Raw genomic sequence first — 17,822 nt, forward strand, 5'->3', positions numbered from 1 at the left:
TAGAACCGCTCGGCCACAACGGCCGGCAGGGCAAAGGAGAGGAGGACATCTTCAGTTTGTCACTTGATGCATGAGGAAGACAGGTGTGTAAGAAGAGGATGCTGAAACCATTGCAAAGTGTTCAGCAAGAGCTGATGCATCAGCACAGAGACTCTCCTGAAGAAAGAGACCTGGCAGGGTTTTGGATCTTTGGTGGCCTAGAAGACTATGGAGCTTGGCCCACACGCAGGATGAAGATGCATTCATTCCCTGAGAGGAGACATAGCACTCCCAACATTTCTTCTTACTGTATTTAATTACATAATGAACCTTAGCACAAAGTCACTTAAAAAGTGATGAGGTTGGTCTGCGAAGGGTGTGTCTCGAAATGCTGCTGATCCTGAACAGCTACTGCAATTACTCTGATCCACCATGACACCAGCTGGTGATGAACAGGACCTGTTGAAAGAAGAATAGCAGTTCTAGTGATGTGGTTAATCGCGTTGGAGATGCCTTGCACAACCTCGTTGACACAGTCTGACAGGGGCGGAGTGGGGGAAAGGTAACAGCAGACTCATACAACTGCCAGTAAGCTCTTTGAAGCCGCCAACATGGCAGTTGGTTCATCTGTGGCAAGGAAGTGACAGCATCACGAGAAAGTGGACACTGTCACAAAGGTCATCATGTAGTGACCAATGTAGCAAAGCCACGAGATCGAGGGATGAGTGTTAGATTGACAGCAGGAAAGGAGCCATGGGCACTACTGAAGTGGGACCCCATCACGTCAGATGGGCTACTGAGTTGACGTAAGTGTATACAAGAGCTTATGCACGTAGTGTGCACAGACGAACTTTAACACTACATACAGTGGATGCTATTCAATGTGTTCTTCCTTGGTAAGTTCATGCCATAGAAAAAATTTGGAAAATGAAAGTCAAACCTAGAAAATGACCAAAAATTACTTAAGCCAAAATGTGATGCAAAGTACGTGAATGAATGTCCTGAGAAAGGAATGCAAAACCCAGGGAGTAGTTGGGTTGGCACCGAAGGCTGTCACCATGAGAAAGAGAGTAAGAGAAGGAAGGACATTCAGAGATGAGTGACTGCAGCACCGGAAAGGAAGTAGGTGTTGCAATAGCTTGGGCTCTCTGAGGGGAAGATCTTGATATGTATCAACTCTTTTACAAAGTTCAAAGTGTTCCATAACTCCATATTTTTACAGAACAAGTTTTGTAACTCCATATCTCTTCAGAGCAAATAGGTACATTGGTAAAAGACATGACACACATCTGGGGGCCCAGTGTTCAAATCCCCATCCACCAATCCAGACATCTACGAGTACATCTACATGACTACTCTGCAATTCACACTTAAGTACCTGACTATTGAACCACAACAGAACAGATGCAGTTTCTCCATTGTTTCCCTAAATTCTTAATGCAAATGCCAAGAAGATTCCTTTGAAATTGACTTTATTGATTTCCTTCCCTTTCCTTCCCAAATCTCTGCTTGTTCTGTCTCTAATCACCTTGTTATTGATGGCAAATTAACTCCTAATCCTCCTTCACCACATTATTCTTACAAAGTTTCTTCCCCTAAATGCATTACAACAAGGTGAGGACTGTTAAGAAGCCTCTTTACATTTTTCAAAGCACCCACTAAGCCTCCTAGTCCCTTAGGAACGTGGACAGAACACACATTCTCAACAAACAGCATCTGACATACAAGCTGGATCATCTTACTGTTATTATTTGCTGCTAACTGTACAGGAATAGCCAAGGATATGATACGATTGGTGTTTTATGGTGCTATGTATTAAGGTCATCAGTGCCCTAGCCACAAAATCTATCTTTGTAAGTTGGTAGCTGGTACAAATCAATGGCTCACACAATCCATTAGAAGTCACTTACTCAATTTATGGGATTCACTGCAGTTCAACAAAAGTAAAGGTCCTCTTAGATATAGGCCTGAAAATATTTGAAAGCCTAACACAATATAGGGGTGGTAGGCACCTCAGTGATGATTTAGAACTATTGAAGAATACAACACAAAGTTCAATTCTGACCAGTATGGTGAGTGATGGTCATACAATCACGTGTACTTTAACTACCAAAATATCAAGACCCCATCGAGAAACAGAGTTTTGGGAGGGGGACATTTTAGTTATTTAAGTCTTCAATAATATTAAAAACTTTGGGGGTGTAAATGGCATTACAGAATGGCACTTTATACATAAAAAAGGCTCCTGACATTTGTTTGCATGACAAAAAAAAACAACAGCGAAAGTTACATACTGGCGCCCCTTTCCAGCTTTTCTAGTTACTTATGATATCTGTAAATAGCATACATCAAAATACATGCTGGAGACTTGTCCATAATCTAATATAGACTGCTTTAAATTTACCTTGCAGTTCAAGTTTAAGGGATGACACAGAACAAGAAAGATATAGACAAAGACCAGAAAAGAGGAATTAAAAACACACAGAGTGTTACAGTGGTTGGCCGACCATGGAAACAAAAGAAAGCAAAAGCCAACCACCAAGAGACACACTGAAAAGCCCAATCTAACACTGTAGGCCAAAGGCCAGATTCAACACAAAAGAAAGAGACAAACCCTCAGATCAAGCGATAAAAGCCCCCTGCATGAATAAACTTCAAAACTAAGCCTGCCATGGCAGCGTCATCTGTTAAAAGGGCAAGGAGCGTATCAGGCAGCGCAAACGTCTGCCTAAGCGCAGTTAAAAGCGGACAGTCCAACAAAATGTGGACCACTGTCAATGCTGAACCACAGCGACAGAGAGGTTGGTCCTTGTAGTGCAATAAATAACCGTGCGTCACCCAGGTGTCGCCAATGTGCAGCCGGCAGAGTACAACAGGGTCCTTGCGAAAGGCCCACAAGGAGGAGCGCCACACACCGGTAGTCTCCTTGACGATCCAAAGTTTGTTGGGTGAAGGCAGGGTGCGCCATTCATCATCCCAGATACCAAGAACCTCCTGTCGCAAAAATGAACGGAGATCACACTCTGAAAGGCCAATCTCCAAAGCCAGTGCACTGACAGCCTGTTTGGCCAGCGTGTGACCCAGGGTCCACATAAAAACCATGGAGTGCTCGCAAAGGGCATGAGTATGGATGGACTCCTGGATAGCCATCACCACACGAGAGTGAGGAAAACAATTGTCAATAACTCGTAAACCGCTCAGGGAGTCACTAGAGATAACGAAGGACTAAGCTGAGCAGGAGCAGATATACTCTAGGGCACGAGAGATGGTGACGAGCCCGGCAGTGAAAACACAGCAACCAGCCGGCAATGAGTGTTGTTCAGAATGATCCCCAAGAGTAAGAGCATAACTGACTTGACCAGCAACCATCGAACCGTCGTATAGACCATGTCAGAGCTGTGAAATGCGGTAAGGATGGAAAGAACGATGTGGCAGAGGGCCTCAGGAGGGACTGAGTCCTTCGGGCCCTGTGCCAAATCCAGCCGAAGGCATGGGTGAGGCACACACCACAGGGGTATATGTATATGAGCCTGGAAAAGAGGTGGGAGAGGGAAAAATTCAAGCCCAGAGAGAGGAGCCCGGACGCGAACTGCAACTGTACACCCTGAACGGGGCCGCCGTTCTGGAAGATGGGCGACCGAGTTGGGGAACAGGAGATGGTAATTTGGATGCCTGGGAAAGCTACAAACATGTGCAGCTTAAGCAGCCAGTAGTCATTGGCGCCAGATCCACAATGGAGGGACACCAGCCTCCACAAGTAGACTGTTTACAGGGCTTGTACGGAAAGATCCAGTTGCGAGTCGGGTCCTGCAGTGAAGTATGGGGTCAAGCAACCGCAACAAGGAAGGTGACACCGAGCTGTAAGCCAGGCTCCCATAATCGAGACGGGACTGTATCAACACCTGATAAAGTTGTAGAAGAGTAGACCGCTCGGCACCCCAGCTGGTGTGACTCAAGCAACAAAGAGCGTTAAGATGGTGCCATGTTTGTTTAAGCTGCCGAATATGAGGGAGCTAAGTCAACCAGGCATCAAAAATCAAGCCCAAAAACCATTGCGTCTTCACCATGGCAAGAGGTTCGCCGTCAAGATAAAGCCGTGGCTGAGAGTGTACAGTGCGACGCCAGCAGAAATGAATGATGCAGATCTTGGCAGCCGATAACTGGAAACCGTACGCAATGGCCCACAACTGCGCCCTGTAGCCTCAGCAACTGGAATGCCAGTGGAGCTATAGAACAGACAAAAGTATATCAGTTACAAAGAAGCCGATATGGACGTTCACACAACTGCAGCTGCAACAGCAACTAAACAGAGGCAGACACTCAAGGCAGAGCCTTGCAGGACCCCATTCTCCTGGACTCTGGAGGAACTATGGGACAAACCAACTTGCATGCGGAAGGAATGAAGTGACAGAAAATTTTGAATAAAAAGCAGAGCGGGCACCCAAGAACCCACTCACAAAGCGTGGTGTCGTATCGTATGCCTTACACATGTAAAAAAAGATGGCAACCAGATGATGGTGGTGGGCAAATGCCGTGTGGATAGCAGACTCCAGGCAGACCAGATTATTGGTGGCAGAGCAGCCTACATCTACATCTATACTCTGCAAGCCACCCAACGGTGTGTGGCGGAGGGCACTTTACGTGCCACTGTCACGAACTCCCTTTTCTGTTCCAGTCCCATATGGTTCGTGGAAAGAATGACTGTCTGCAAGCCTCTGTGCGCACTCGAATCTCTCTAATTTTACATTCGTGATCTCCTCTGGAGGTATAAAGTAGGGGGAAGCAATATATTCAATACCTCATCCAGAAACGCACCCTCTTGAAACCTGGCGAGCAAGCTACACCGTGATGGAGAGCGCCTCTCTTGCAGAGTCTGCCACTTGAGTTTGCTAAACATCCCCGTAACGCTATCATGGTTACCAAATAACCCTGTGACGAAACGCGCCACTCTTCTTTGGATCTTCTCTATCTCCTCCGTCAACCCGATCTGGTACGGATCCCACACTGATGAGCAATACTCAAGTATAGGTCGAACGAGTGTTTTGTAAGCCATCTCCTTTGTTGATGGACTACATTTTCTAAGCACTCTCCCAATGAATCTTAACCTGGTACCCGCCTTACCAACAATTAATTTTATATGATCATTCCACTTCAAATCGTTCCGCAGGCATACTCCCAGATATTTTACAGAAGTAACTGCTACCAGTGTTTGTTCCGCTATCATATAATCATACAATAAAGGATCCTTCTTTCTATGTATTCGCAATACATTACATTTGTCTATGTTAAGGGTCAATTGCCACTCCCTGCACCAAGTGCCTATCCGCTGCAGATCTTCCTGCATTTCGCTACAATTTTCTAATGCTGCAACTTCTCTGTATACTACAGCATCATCCGCAAAAAGCTGCATGGAACTTCCGACACTATCTACTAGGTCATTTATATATATTTTGAAAAGCAATGGTCCCATAACACTCCCCTGTGGCACGCCAGAGGTTACTTTAATGTCTGTAGACGTCTCTCCATTGATAACAACATGCTGTGTTCTGTTTGCTAAAAACTCTTCAATCCAGCCACACAGCTGGTCTGATATTCCGTAGGCTCTTACTTTGTTTATCAGGCGACAGTGCGGAACTGTATCGAACACCTTCCGGAAGTCAAGGAAAATAGCATCTACCTGGGAGCCTGTATCTAATATTTTCTGGGTCTCATTAACAAATAAAGCGAGTTGGGTCTCACACGATCGCTGTTTCCGGAATCCATGTTGATTCCTACAGAGTAGATTCTGGGTTTCCAAAAACTACATGATACTCGAGCAAAAAACATGTTCTAAAATTCTACAACAGATCGACGTCAGAGATATAGGTCTATAGTTTCGCGCATCTGCTCGACGACCCTTCTTGAAGACTGGGACTACCTGTCCTCTTTTCCAATCATTTGGAACCTTCCGTTCCTCTAGAGACTTGCGGTACACGGCTGTTAGAAGGGGTGCAAGTTCTTTCGCGTACTCTGTGTAGAATCAAATTGGTATCCTGTCAGGTCCAGTGGACTTTCCTCTGTTGAGTAATTCCAGTTGCTTTTCTATTCCTTGGACACTTATTTCGATGTCAGCCATTTTTTCGTTTGTGCGAGGGTTTAGAGAAAGAACTGCAGTGCGGTCTTCCTCTGTGAAACAGCTTTGGAAAAAGGTGTTTAGTATTTCAGCTTTACGCGTGTCATCCTCTGTTTCAATGCCATCATCATTACGGAATGTCTGGATATGCTGTTTCGAGCCACTTACTGATTTAACGTAAGACCAGAACTTGCTAGGATTTTCTGTCAAGTCGGTACATAGAATTTGACTTTCGAATTCACTGAACGCTTCACGCATATCCCTCCTTACGCTAACTTTGAAATTGTTTAGCTTCCGTTTGTCTGAGAGGTTTTGGCTGCGTTTAAACTTGGAGTGAAGCTCTCTTTGCTTTCGCAGTAGTTTCCTAACTTTGTTGTTGAACCATGGTGGGTTTTTCCCATCTCTCACAGTTTTACTCGGCATGTACCTGTCTAAAACGCATTTTACGATTGCCTTTAACTTTTTCCATAAACACTCAACATTGTCAGTGTCAGAACAGAAATTTTCGTTTTGATCTATTAGGTAGTCTGAAATCTGCGTTCTATTACTCTTGCTAAACAGATAAACCTTCCTCCCTTTTTTTATATTCCTATTAACTCCCATATTCAGGGATGCTGCAACGGCCTTATGATCACTGATTCCCTGTTCTGCGCTTACAGAGTCCAAAAGTTCGGGTCTGTTTGTTGTCAGTAGGTCCAAGATGTCATCTCCACGAGTCGGTTCTCCGTTTAATTGCTCGAGGTAATTTTCGGATAGTGCACTCAGTATAATGTCACTCGATGCTCTGTCCCTACCACCTGTCCTAAACATCTGAGTGTCCCAGTCTATATCTGGTAAATTGAAATCTCCACCTAAGACTATAACATGCTGAGAAAATTTATGTGAAATGTATTCCAAATTTTCTCTCAGTTGTTCTGCCACTAATGCTGTTGAGTGGGGAGGTCGGTAAAAGGAGCCAATTATTAACCTAGCTCGGCTGTTGAGTGTAACCTCCACCCACAATAATTCACAGGAACTATCCACTTCTACTTCACTACAGGATAAACTACTACTAACAGTGACAAACACGCCACCACCGGTTGCATGCAATCTATCCTTTCTAAACACTGTCTGCGCCTTTGTAAAAATATCGGCAGAATTCATCTCTGGCTTCAGCCAGCTTTCTGTTTGTATAACGATTTCAGCTTCGGTGCTTTCTATCAGTGCTTGAAGTTCCGGTACTTTACCGATGCAGCTTCAACAGTTTACAATTACAATACCGATTGCTGCTTGGTCCCCGCATGTCCTGACTTTGCTCCGCACCCTTTGAGGCTGTTGCCCTTTCTGTACTTGCCCGAGGCCATCTAACCTAAAAAACCGCCCAGTCCACGCCACACAACCCCTGCTACCCGTGTAGCCGCTTGCTGCGTGTAGTGGACTCCTGACCTATCCAACGGAACCCGAAACCCCACCACCCTATGGCGCAAGTCGAGGAATCTGCAGCCCCCATGGTCGCAGAACCGTCTCAGTCTCTGATTCAGACCCTCCACTCGGCTCCGTACCAAGGGTCCGCAGTCAGTCCTGTCGACGATGCTGCAGATGGTAAGCTCTGCTTTCATCCCGCTAGCGAGATTGGCAGTCTTCACCAAATCAGATAGCCGCCGGAAGCCAGAGAGGATTTCCTCCAATCCATAGCGACACACATCATTGGTGCCGACATGAGCGACCACCAACAGACAGGTGCACCCTGTACCCTTCATGGCATCCACAAGGACCCTTTCCACATATGGAATGACTGCCCCCCGGTATGCACACGGAGTGCACACTGGTTTTCTTCCCCTCTCTTGCTGCCATATCCCTAAGATGCCCCATTACATGCCTGACATTGGAGCTCACAACTACCAGTAAGCCCACCCTCTGCAACTGCCCGGATCTTGCAGACTGAGGGGCAACCTCTGGAACAGGACAAGCAGCCATGTCCGGCCGAAGATCTGTATCAGCCTGAGACAGAGCCTGAAACTGGTTCGTCAGACAAACTGGAGAGGCCTTCCGTTCAGCCCTCCGGAATGTCTTTCGCACCCTGCCACACCACGAGACGACCTCCCACACTACCACAGGTGAGGGATCAGGCTCAATGGGGGCAGTATCCTGGGCAGCCACAGTCGTAGTCCGATCGGGGGATGCGTGGGACGAGCTGGGCATCCCCGACAAACCCCCATCCGGACCCCCACAGTGATGCCCATTGGCAACAGCCTCAAGCTGTGTGACCGAAGCCAATACTGCCTGAAGCTGGGAGCGAAGGGATGCCAACTCAGCCAGCATCCGAACACAGCAGTTGCAGTCCCTATCCATGCTAAAAACTGTTGTGCAAAGAACGTCTGAACTAATCTACAGAGAGCACAAACAAATCGACACAAAATTTAAATGGTTATTAAAATACAAGATTGCCTAGTAAATGCAGTAATGCTGCTACTTGCATACTGCTGACACACTGTTCGGCGGCGGAAGGAGACTACGCGATTTTACACTATTCAGGTACTAAAACGCGATGCTACAACTCTCAAATACTATAATACGCCCGAAATTTATGAATTAAACAATGCAAGTACCAAAAACACGCAAAGAAATTAAGAATTAAACTATGTAAAAAATAAGTGAGCTAGGAGTATACGACTTTCTGCTGGCAGCTGATTATCCAACGGCGGCTGGGAGCCCTTATGGAACTCACCCTGGGACAGAGCCAGAAGGCCCCAAGACTCAAGTATCCAACTCAACCTCCGGCTTACCATGTGTTTGAGCAACTTGCACATAACTTTCGTGAGGCTAATGGGGTGGTAGCTGTACACCTCCAGGGGTTTTTTGCCATGCTTCAACACTGGGATGATAATGCTTTCCTGCCACTGAGAGGGGAACTCACCCTCAACCCAGATACGGTTGAAAAGGTCGAGGTGGTGTCGCTGTCAGTCCACCGTGAGGTGTTTGAGCATCTGGTAGTGGATGCGATCCAGCCCAGAAGCCGTATCAGGGCAAGCGGCTAGGGCACTGTGGAATTGGGGGGAGGAGGAGATTAGTGTTTAACATCCCGTCGACAACGAGGTCATTAGAGACGGAGCGCAAGCTCGGGCTAGGGAAGGACGGGAAGGAAATCGGCCATGCCCTTTCAAAGGAACCATCCCGGCATTTGCCTGAAAGGATTTAGGGAAATCACGGAAAACCTAAATCAGGATGGCCGGAGACGGGATTGAACCGTCGTCCTCCCGAATGCGAGTCCAGTGTGCTAACCACTGCGCCACCTTGCTCGGTCACACTGTGGAATTCCCACATTGTACGATTCGGGGTGGAGTGTATGGAATGAAAGGCTCTGACTTTCCAACCGCTCTTTCAGGGAGTGGAAGGCCAGTGGGTAATTCGTACAAGTGGAACTCTGAGCATAATGCTCTGCTAAGAGTTCTGCAACCGTGTCTGATTCAGTACAGACTGCTCCATTCAGGGAAAGCCCAGGTACGCTGACAGGTGTCTGATACCCGTAGAGTCGCCTAATCTTGCACCAAGCCTGCAATGGAGAGGTACGGGTGCCAACAGTGGCAAGGCATAGTCCTCCGTCGAGAGGACCCGGAAGAACAGGGAATTGCAGATTCAGCAGCAGAAACGATGCCGGTGGTGATCGTGTGAACTACCACATCAATAGCGCCATGAGAAGAGTGGCAATGGCGACGAACGAGTCCCAGTCAGCCTTAGTCAAAGCCCATCTGGGGATGCGCCCAGGTGAGTGACGCTGGGGCAGTGACAGAAAGATTGGAAAGTGGTCACTACTGCACAAGTCGTCATGCACACTCCATTGGATAAACGGTAGAAGGCCAGCACTGCAGACTGAAAAGTCGATGGCCGAGTATGTGCCATGCACCACACTGAAATGTGTGGAGGCACCATTATTTAAAAGAGAAAGGTCAAGCTGTGCCAACACTTGCTCGACGTCAGTGCCTTGGCCTGTTGCCACCAATCCACCCCACAAAGGGTTATGGGTGTTAAAGTCACCCCATAACAGAAAAGGTGGTGGCAATTGGGCTATCAGTGTAGCCAATACAAGCTGCGGGACATCACCATCCGGTGGAAGATAGAGACTGCATAGAGTAACAGCCTGAGGCGTCCACACCCAAACAGTGACAGCCTCTAAAGGTGTTTGAAAAGGGACGCAGACGCTGTAAAGAGAGTTAAGGATGTAGACACAGACTCTCATAAGCTGCCCGATTCTTATAATAACCCCGACAGCCACAGAAGGCAGCGGTTTGCATTGCTGGAAACAAAGTTTTCTGGAGAGCAATGCAGAAGAAAGGGTGAAGGCTGAGAAGTTGTCGGAACTCAGCAAGGTGGGGGGAAAAACCGCTGCAATTCCACTGGAGGATGACATTGTCCGTGGCAGAAAAAGGCGTGAAGGGAGCGAGGAGGCAGATTACACCAGTGGATCACCTACTACCACCAACTGAGTACCCGTGCGATCGACTTCCATGGTGTCTGAGGGTCCACCGAGATCTAGGTCCTCAGCAGATGCCAGAATCTCCACCCCATCCTCATACGCAGAGCTTGTAGGTTGTGGTGGGGTGGGCACCACCGCAAGTTCCTTTGTCTTAGAGGTCTTCTTCTTGGACTTTTCTCACTGCTCATTGGGTTTCACTGGCTGGGAGGGCTTCACTGATTCAGTCTCCAGGACTGAGGAGGATTGTGAAGCCTTCGACCAGTTGCTTCTGGGCACTTACGCCACTGGTGGGTGTCATCCTTCCACTGGTGGGAACCTGGGAAGGGAGGGACACAAGGGACCCCTTCCGAGTGAGAGGAGCTGAAGATGTTGGACACTTCTCTGGCTTACAAGTGGGGATGGACGTCCACGATGGGCGGGGAGTGTTGCTCCCGAAGTAGGTGGTGCAGGAGCAACAGGGAGGGTAGTATCCTCCACGGTCAAGGGGGCAGGTGTAGCCTTATGGCTCAGGGAGCTGACTGGAATTTGCTGAACCGATGGGGCTATCACTGTTGTTGTAGTCGCGGCATAAGAGGAAGTCATTCACACAGGATGGAGTCGTTCATATTTCCTCTTAGCCTCAGTGTTGGTCAGTCGGTCCAAGGTCTTATATTCCATGATTTTCCACTGTTTCTGTAAAATCCTACAGTCTGGTGAGCAAGGTAAATGATGAAACATCCTGGCAGATTAAAACTGGGTGCCGGACTGAGACTTGAAGTTGGGACCTTTGCCTTTCGCTGGCAAGTGCTCTACTGACTGAGCTACCCAAGCATGATGCTCCGCAGTTGACACAGATGGGAGGCAGGGCACACGGAGTATATGGATGTGATGGATGTCTGCAATCTCTACATGTGACGCTGGAAGTACAGCGGGAAGACTTATGGCTGAGCTTCCAACACTTAAAGCACCACATCGGGGGAGGGATATAGGGCTTGACATCACAGTGGCAGACGATCACCTTGACCTTCTCAGGCAATGTATCGCCCTCGAAGGCCAAGATGAAGGTACCGGTGGCAACCTGATTACCCTCAGACCCCGATGAACGCGCCACACAAAATGCACACCTTGCCGCTCTAAATTGGCGAGCAGCTCATCAACAGACTGCAAAAGAAGGTCCCTGTGGAATATAATATGCTGGACCATAATTAAACTCTTGTGGGGCGTGACGGTAACTGAAACAGCCCCCCAACTTGTCACAAGCGAGTAATGCCCCTGACTGGGCAGGGAATGCTGTTTTTATCAAAACTGACCCAAAGCACATTTTGGAGAAGCCTTCCACCTCCCCAAACTTGTCCTCTAAATGCTCTACAAAGAACTAAGGCTTCATGGACACAAACGATTCCCCATCAGCTCTTGTACATACTAGGTAGCACAGCGAATAAGCTTCGCTGCCATTCTTAGTCTTTCGTTCCTCCCATGGTGTGGCCAGAGAGGGAAACGATTTGGGGTCATACATGTTTGCATTAAATTGAGTCCTGGAATGCATAGAGACTGCTGGCGGCTGGCCACTAGCAAGAGAAGATGTGCCACGTTTAATTGCGTGCCATCCGCCCTGGTGCCACCCACTCTAAGCAAGGGCCTTCCCCAGGGGCGCTACCTAGCCGCAGCAGGGGCCACCTGGCAGGAAGGCCTTTGCTGAGAGTCCCGATGCCCCAGGGAGATAGGCATCTACTCCTTGGCATACATGGGGAGTTAATGGCACAGGCATCAGCAGAGCGATCCCTGTGTTGTCAGGGGGCTACAACCAACAGGGTACATGGCGACCCCACTACAATGGACTGGCTACTGTGCTGGATATCAGGTGCAAAGAAGTCCATGGTCATCTTCGGTGCAGAAAGCGACTTAGCATATTGGATGGCAGAAACTGCACCCAGGAATGTATCCCCGCCCAAGAGATGGAGAGTGAGCTAGACTACAATGCGACGATGAGAAAGAGGGCTAAAGATCTCCATGCACGATGGACAAACTGCACCATGTAAGGCGCTCTCCCTTAATTGGCTCGCTCTTTGGAAAAATTTGAAAGTATGGAGGTCAAACCCTACAGGGGACCATCACATAAAGGCCGAAATGTGTGAGACTCCTGTAAGTCGCCTCTTACGACAGGCAGGAATACTGCGGGCCTATTCTAACCCCAGATCCGCAGGGAGTGGGGGTAGGCAGCTCCAGCTATCTCACATGTCTGTATTTTCCTTATTCTGCAATTGAGAAAATTTAGAAAACTGGCATTTGAAGCCGACTGCTGAATGATTCTACTACTGCCAACATACGTTGCACGCATGGGCCATGGAAATGATAAACGAGAAATTTGGGCCCATATGGAGGTATACAGACAGTCTTTTTCCCTCTCTCTATTTGCAAGTGGAACAGGAAAGGAAATGACTAGTAGTGATACAGGAAACCCTCTGGCACACACCATATGGTGGCTTGCAGAGTATCTATGTAGATGCACTGCTTTCGTCCATTGCAAGTAGCCATTAGCAGGACATTTAAGAGATTTCAGTGACCCAATGACTCTCTCAAAACCCTCATGGTGTGGAATGTTGACATGCTTTTCAAGGAAGGGTCCTACTTCTCATTTCTATGAAAAGTTTAGTGGCACATTGTATGTGATTGCACTAGTTTCGGAGGCATTCATATTTGTGGTAAATAACTTGCCACACTTGGGATTTTGATTATTTCAACTGTAGATGCTACATTTGTCACACCAGTATCTAGGTGATGATGGAAACCATCCTGGCAATCCCATTTTTTTTTTTAAATAACACAGTACTTGACAAATAGACCAATATCATCAAGATGGGACACATATGAGTCTTAATAAATGACAGATGACTTATAATCGATAATAAGTAGCAAAATAAAATTTGACTATGGACCTCCATGTGACTAGAACCTGTTGCTGAAGCCTCATTATAAAATACATATACAGGTGCAGTATACAATACAACATGAAATACTGTCCCCCTCAATGGATCACCATCTCTGTTAGACCTATATAGGTCTAGGAAACATAAAAACTTTACCCTCCACTCACAAGCAATAGTCTACTCAACATATTCTAAACAAAACACACACGCGATACGTAAAATGAAAGTTTACAAATGAATATGTCTCAGGTACCATCTAAGAAACATATGTAACCTCACAAATAAAGGAAATAAATATCCTGAATAAATCTGTGACCAATGTGGTTATTTTGTGAGTTAAGTGATATAGACAGTTTTATTCACAAAATATGGCATCACATTTTGAGAATATACTGATGACTAGCGTTCTTTACCAGCCTTGGAATCTTTTATCTTCTTATAGATTATGAATTGAAAGTAACACCCATAGTCCATGAAAAAGGTAATTGCCAGACTGACATGCTTGTATACAGCTAGTATGGGCTGAGAACTCTGATAGAAGATCTGAGTGTGGTTCAGTTCACTATAGCAAGTTATAAGAAAGTCCATTGCTGTTAAAATTTAAAACCATACAACAATAAACCTTTAGTTTGAGGTGGGGCATACACACTTTTTGTACCCCATAAGTGCTGGCAGAGGGTACGTCCTATTGTACCATTTATTGTTTGAAGGCCTCTGTGTGTGCTGTAATCATTGTCAGCAAATGATTATCTCATGACTAAGTGTGCAATGATACAACATGCATGTATAAAGAACGGACAAAATATTCTTTACTGTTCATATTATTGTAAGTTGCTACATGATAATTAGTGACCAACTAGAAACAATATACTGACTATACAAAGAGTTGGTCCTATACCACTGCAGCCACCCTCATGTTCTCATAATTTGATGCAACCCAAATTTTTTGGCATGGAAGAATATACATTAGGGGTAAGAAATCTTATGTGGCAAGTGTCTTTGGGTAAAAAGTTCTTGGTTAACTAATCACATAAAATTCGGATAAAATCCGAAGCTTTAGGATATTTCTTGCATTATCATTGCCAGGGGTGCAGTTTGCTTGTCATGAAACTGGCAAGACTCCAACTCATATGTCCAGAGGATGGTATCTGATTGGCTTAATTATGTCACAGAGATGTCCTTTTGCATTAAAAGTGGAAGCCTTGTGATTTTCACAACTGACAGACTTAGCCCGTGGCGACGATGATGGCAGCAATAATCTAAAGCTAGTGATTTTATCCAAATCTGATGCTGCAGGTAATCAACGAACTTTTTATGCAAGGTACATAACGGTTTACCTTACCATAAGCATCAAGATAATCAAATGCATAGCTTAAGCTCAGATAGGACAACATAGGAAATCTGTCTTACCCTCTGTCTAAGACTCAAACTGTTATTTGCCTTAATTTATGAAATATGTGGAAAATCTAAACCTACAAAGCTAAATTGGGATTTGGAACAACTGCACTACACTGCTCTGTTTTCTGGTATGAAGGTCTCGCACTGCTCTCCATTATTAGGCCTACTGGTAGCTAACAAACTGAAGGATCTTGACGGTTTTGGGGGATTGCATCTTCTGATTCCTTGTGGCAACTAGGCATGCATAAAACTAAATGAAGTGAGAGTATATTTTTGGGAGGGGGGGGGGAACTACACCTTTCAGTCAAGTACACAAAAAGACATAGTATGCTCCCAGGTGCATACTGAATACCAGTGTTGTCCATCTGCTTCTCCATTCTTAACAGCTTCAACTGATGGGCTAGTATTTTGAGGTTGAAAGAATAGCACAGAAAGGAAAAAAAAAGGGCACAAAATTATACCAGTAACTTGGTATATTAAGCTGTTAATAGTGACAGCAAAAGCAGTCAGATTTTAACACTAATTTGAGAAAATTTTTCTTGTTTTGTAACTGCCTGAAAATATAGCATTAACTAAATATAATCAGTGTGTATATAGGAAAAAAATTCTAATAGTGGGCTGTTTGAGAATATCACGGACTACACCTTTACATTGTATTGCTGGCATTCTCAGGGATGAAACATACAAAAGATATTTGTGTGTGCACAGCAAATTCACATGCATAACTACCTCGGTCAGGTCTGTCTATGAAGAGAGGAATGATACTTTGTGTAAGTACACAGACAGTAAAAAAGTTCCTTCCTCGATTACAGTACCAATACAAGGTAGTGACTGACAATCCACAGCAAGGTCCTTAATATGTAACTCGTATGGGGAATAATACGTACTTACACAACCAGGTACAGTACCTTCTGATTTTATAGAGAACTGTAATTGGTTTCTCCCCATAAGTTTGTAACTGATCTGGCAGTCAAACTTCATTAACCAATTCTACCACAATAATATTGACATGCTATCACTGATCCCTCATCCAAGTTCGGATTTAAGGTTTGCGAATATCTGAACTGTAACCGTATTACATTGATGCCACCAATAGCTTCGTTACACTTAACCCTCACTACCCTAATGTAACAAGCTTCTATGGTCGAAATTTTGCTACTGAATTGAATACAGTAGTCAACTAGATTTCAATATGTCACAATCAAGGTGGACTGGATACTGCTAACCCCAGTGATACTTAACTAAAATACTTAAGTTAGTTGAACTGCTTAGTAAAATTTGACAATACCGGTTTCATTTGAAGTATCTTATGATGGAGTGACATTGCTCACTACCAGGCACCGGACAGCTTCTAAATACTTGAAAATTAGAAGCATTTTTTGGTTGGCATTTAACTTGATCATGAATTTAAGTCTACTAGCGATTAGCTACTTCAGCCACTATAATTCCTACGTTACTGAACTTATTGTCCCAACGTACTATTCTGTGTGGCCTACATGACGATTTGTAACTAAACTCTTTATTTATTTATATGTATTTTCTTGTCCATAACGATGTTCATGCTCTTAACATACGTTTCCCACGCCAATACTAAAAATTTACTTTGTTACAAAAATGCATTTAATTTGTTTACCAACTTGCTGTGAAGTCCACAACAAGTTTGTTGGAAGACGACGACGACGACAATTCCGACCACAATATGCTATCACTCTCAACAACTGTGACACACATGTTCTTCATCCACAAATAAATTCACCAAATTCATAACAGATGCAATTTCAACACATTCTAGCCCTGCGCTGACTCACCGGATACTATTGCGCCAAAGAGTCTTCGGAGTCTACAGATGTTACCACAGAAGATTTTGCGCGGAAGTCTCGCGCAAGAATGCTCCCGGTAAGTTAACGTTTGTGACAGGAAATTGACATCACGTGGGCATCCCTTCCGTGTCTAATCGGAATGTTGTGCACTTCATTTACATGATTTACTGGTTGTTACTTCATTGTCGCTGTTTAGTTTGTTTTTCGTGGCAACGCTTTAGTTTTGTTGCTGATTTTAATGAAGAAGTAGATAGATCGGCAAAATTGAATCTTTGGCTACTTTTTTTCTACAAAAGGAAAAAAAGTTAAGAAAATTTGTTAAGGTTAACTCAACAGACTTACTGATTTCTTCTTACGCCCTTTTGTAATAATATGTAGCTTTCTCTCTGCATTTGGCCATTTACATAAAGACACTAAATTCCCGACGTTGCGAGCGATTTTGTGCGGTCCTTTTCGTGTCAGTTCACTGCTGGACACCAGTTCAAATAGAGATGGGGCCCCTCCACGCCCGCACCAACGTGGTGACCAAACCAAAAGTTCTACTGTCACCTCCGTAAACATGTTAGTTATCTAGTAAGTGGATCACAGGATGCTGGGCTGTGATGATGTCCGTGCGTCTGGGTAAGGCTACGCATTAACACGGTCCATCAGGTGATAGATAGTGGACGAAACGCGAGTGAGGGTAGCGATTTGAAGAGCAGAGGGAAAAAAGTGCCATGGCTCGTGCCGTGGGAAAAAAACCTCTGCGACAGTGGGATGGGTAGTAAGAGCAGTAGTGGCTTACTAGCTGCGATAGCTCATGCAAGGTTGGATTTGTTAGTATAGGTATCATGCATAATTACCGTGACAAGCGATGGCGATTTGTCCCAGTTGCTGCAGCTGCTACATTCCTGGAACAATCAAGATCGTTAAACAGTAGTGGGAGATCGGCCATAGATCATCACACTGTGTGGGGGATGTGTGGAGCTTGTTTGCATGCAGTGTACGGTACGGCTTCCCTGTGTGGTGCCAGTTATTCGGCAGTGTATTTCAGATGGAAATCCAGTAAATGCGTCTGATTAACAGGGGCTCGCCTGTGCCGTTATGTTTGCGTATGCTTGGCCATAGATGTTATGTCCTTGCAAGTATGTTTTTTTGGTCTTTTATGTTTCCAT

The 17,822-nt window shown here is 45.4% G+C and overlaps 1 protein-coding gene across 3 annotated transcripts in view; it reads right to left on the reverse strand.

Annotated features, from left to right (window-relative positions):
• LOC126248169 (thioredoxin-like protein 1) overlaps positions 1–16,677 on the reverse strand; it is a 79,602-nt gene extending 62,925 nt beyond the window's left edge. Inside the window, exon 1 of one of the 3 annotated variants that reach the window (XM_049948930.1) lies at positions 16,657–16,677. The gene's annotated coding sequence lies outside the window, so the exon portion shown is untranslated. The other 2 variants (XM_049948929.1, XM_049948927.1) reach the window with 2 other exon arrangements.
• Between the last annotated feature and the right edge of the window lie 1,145 nt (positions 16,678–17,822).

Source organism: Schistocerca nitens, chromosome 3 (genome assembly GCF_023898315.1).
Source record: "Schistocerca nitens isolate TAMUIC-IGC-003100 chromosome 3, iqSchNite1.1, whole genome shotgun sequence".
In the NCBI taxonomy this organism is placed as follows: domain Eukaryota; kingdom Metazoa; phylum Arthropoda; class Insecta; order Orthoptera; family Acrididae; genus Schistocerca; species Schistocerca nitens.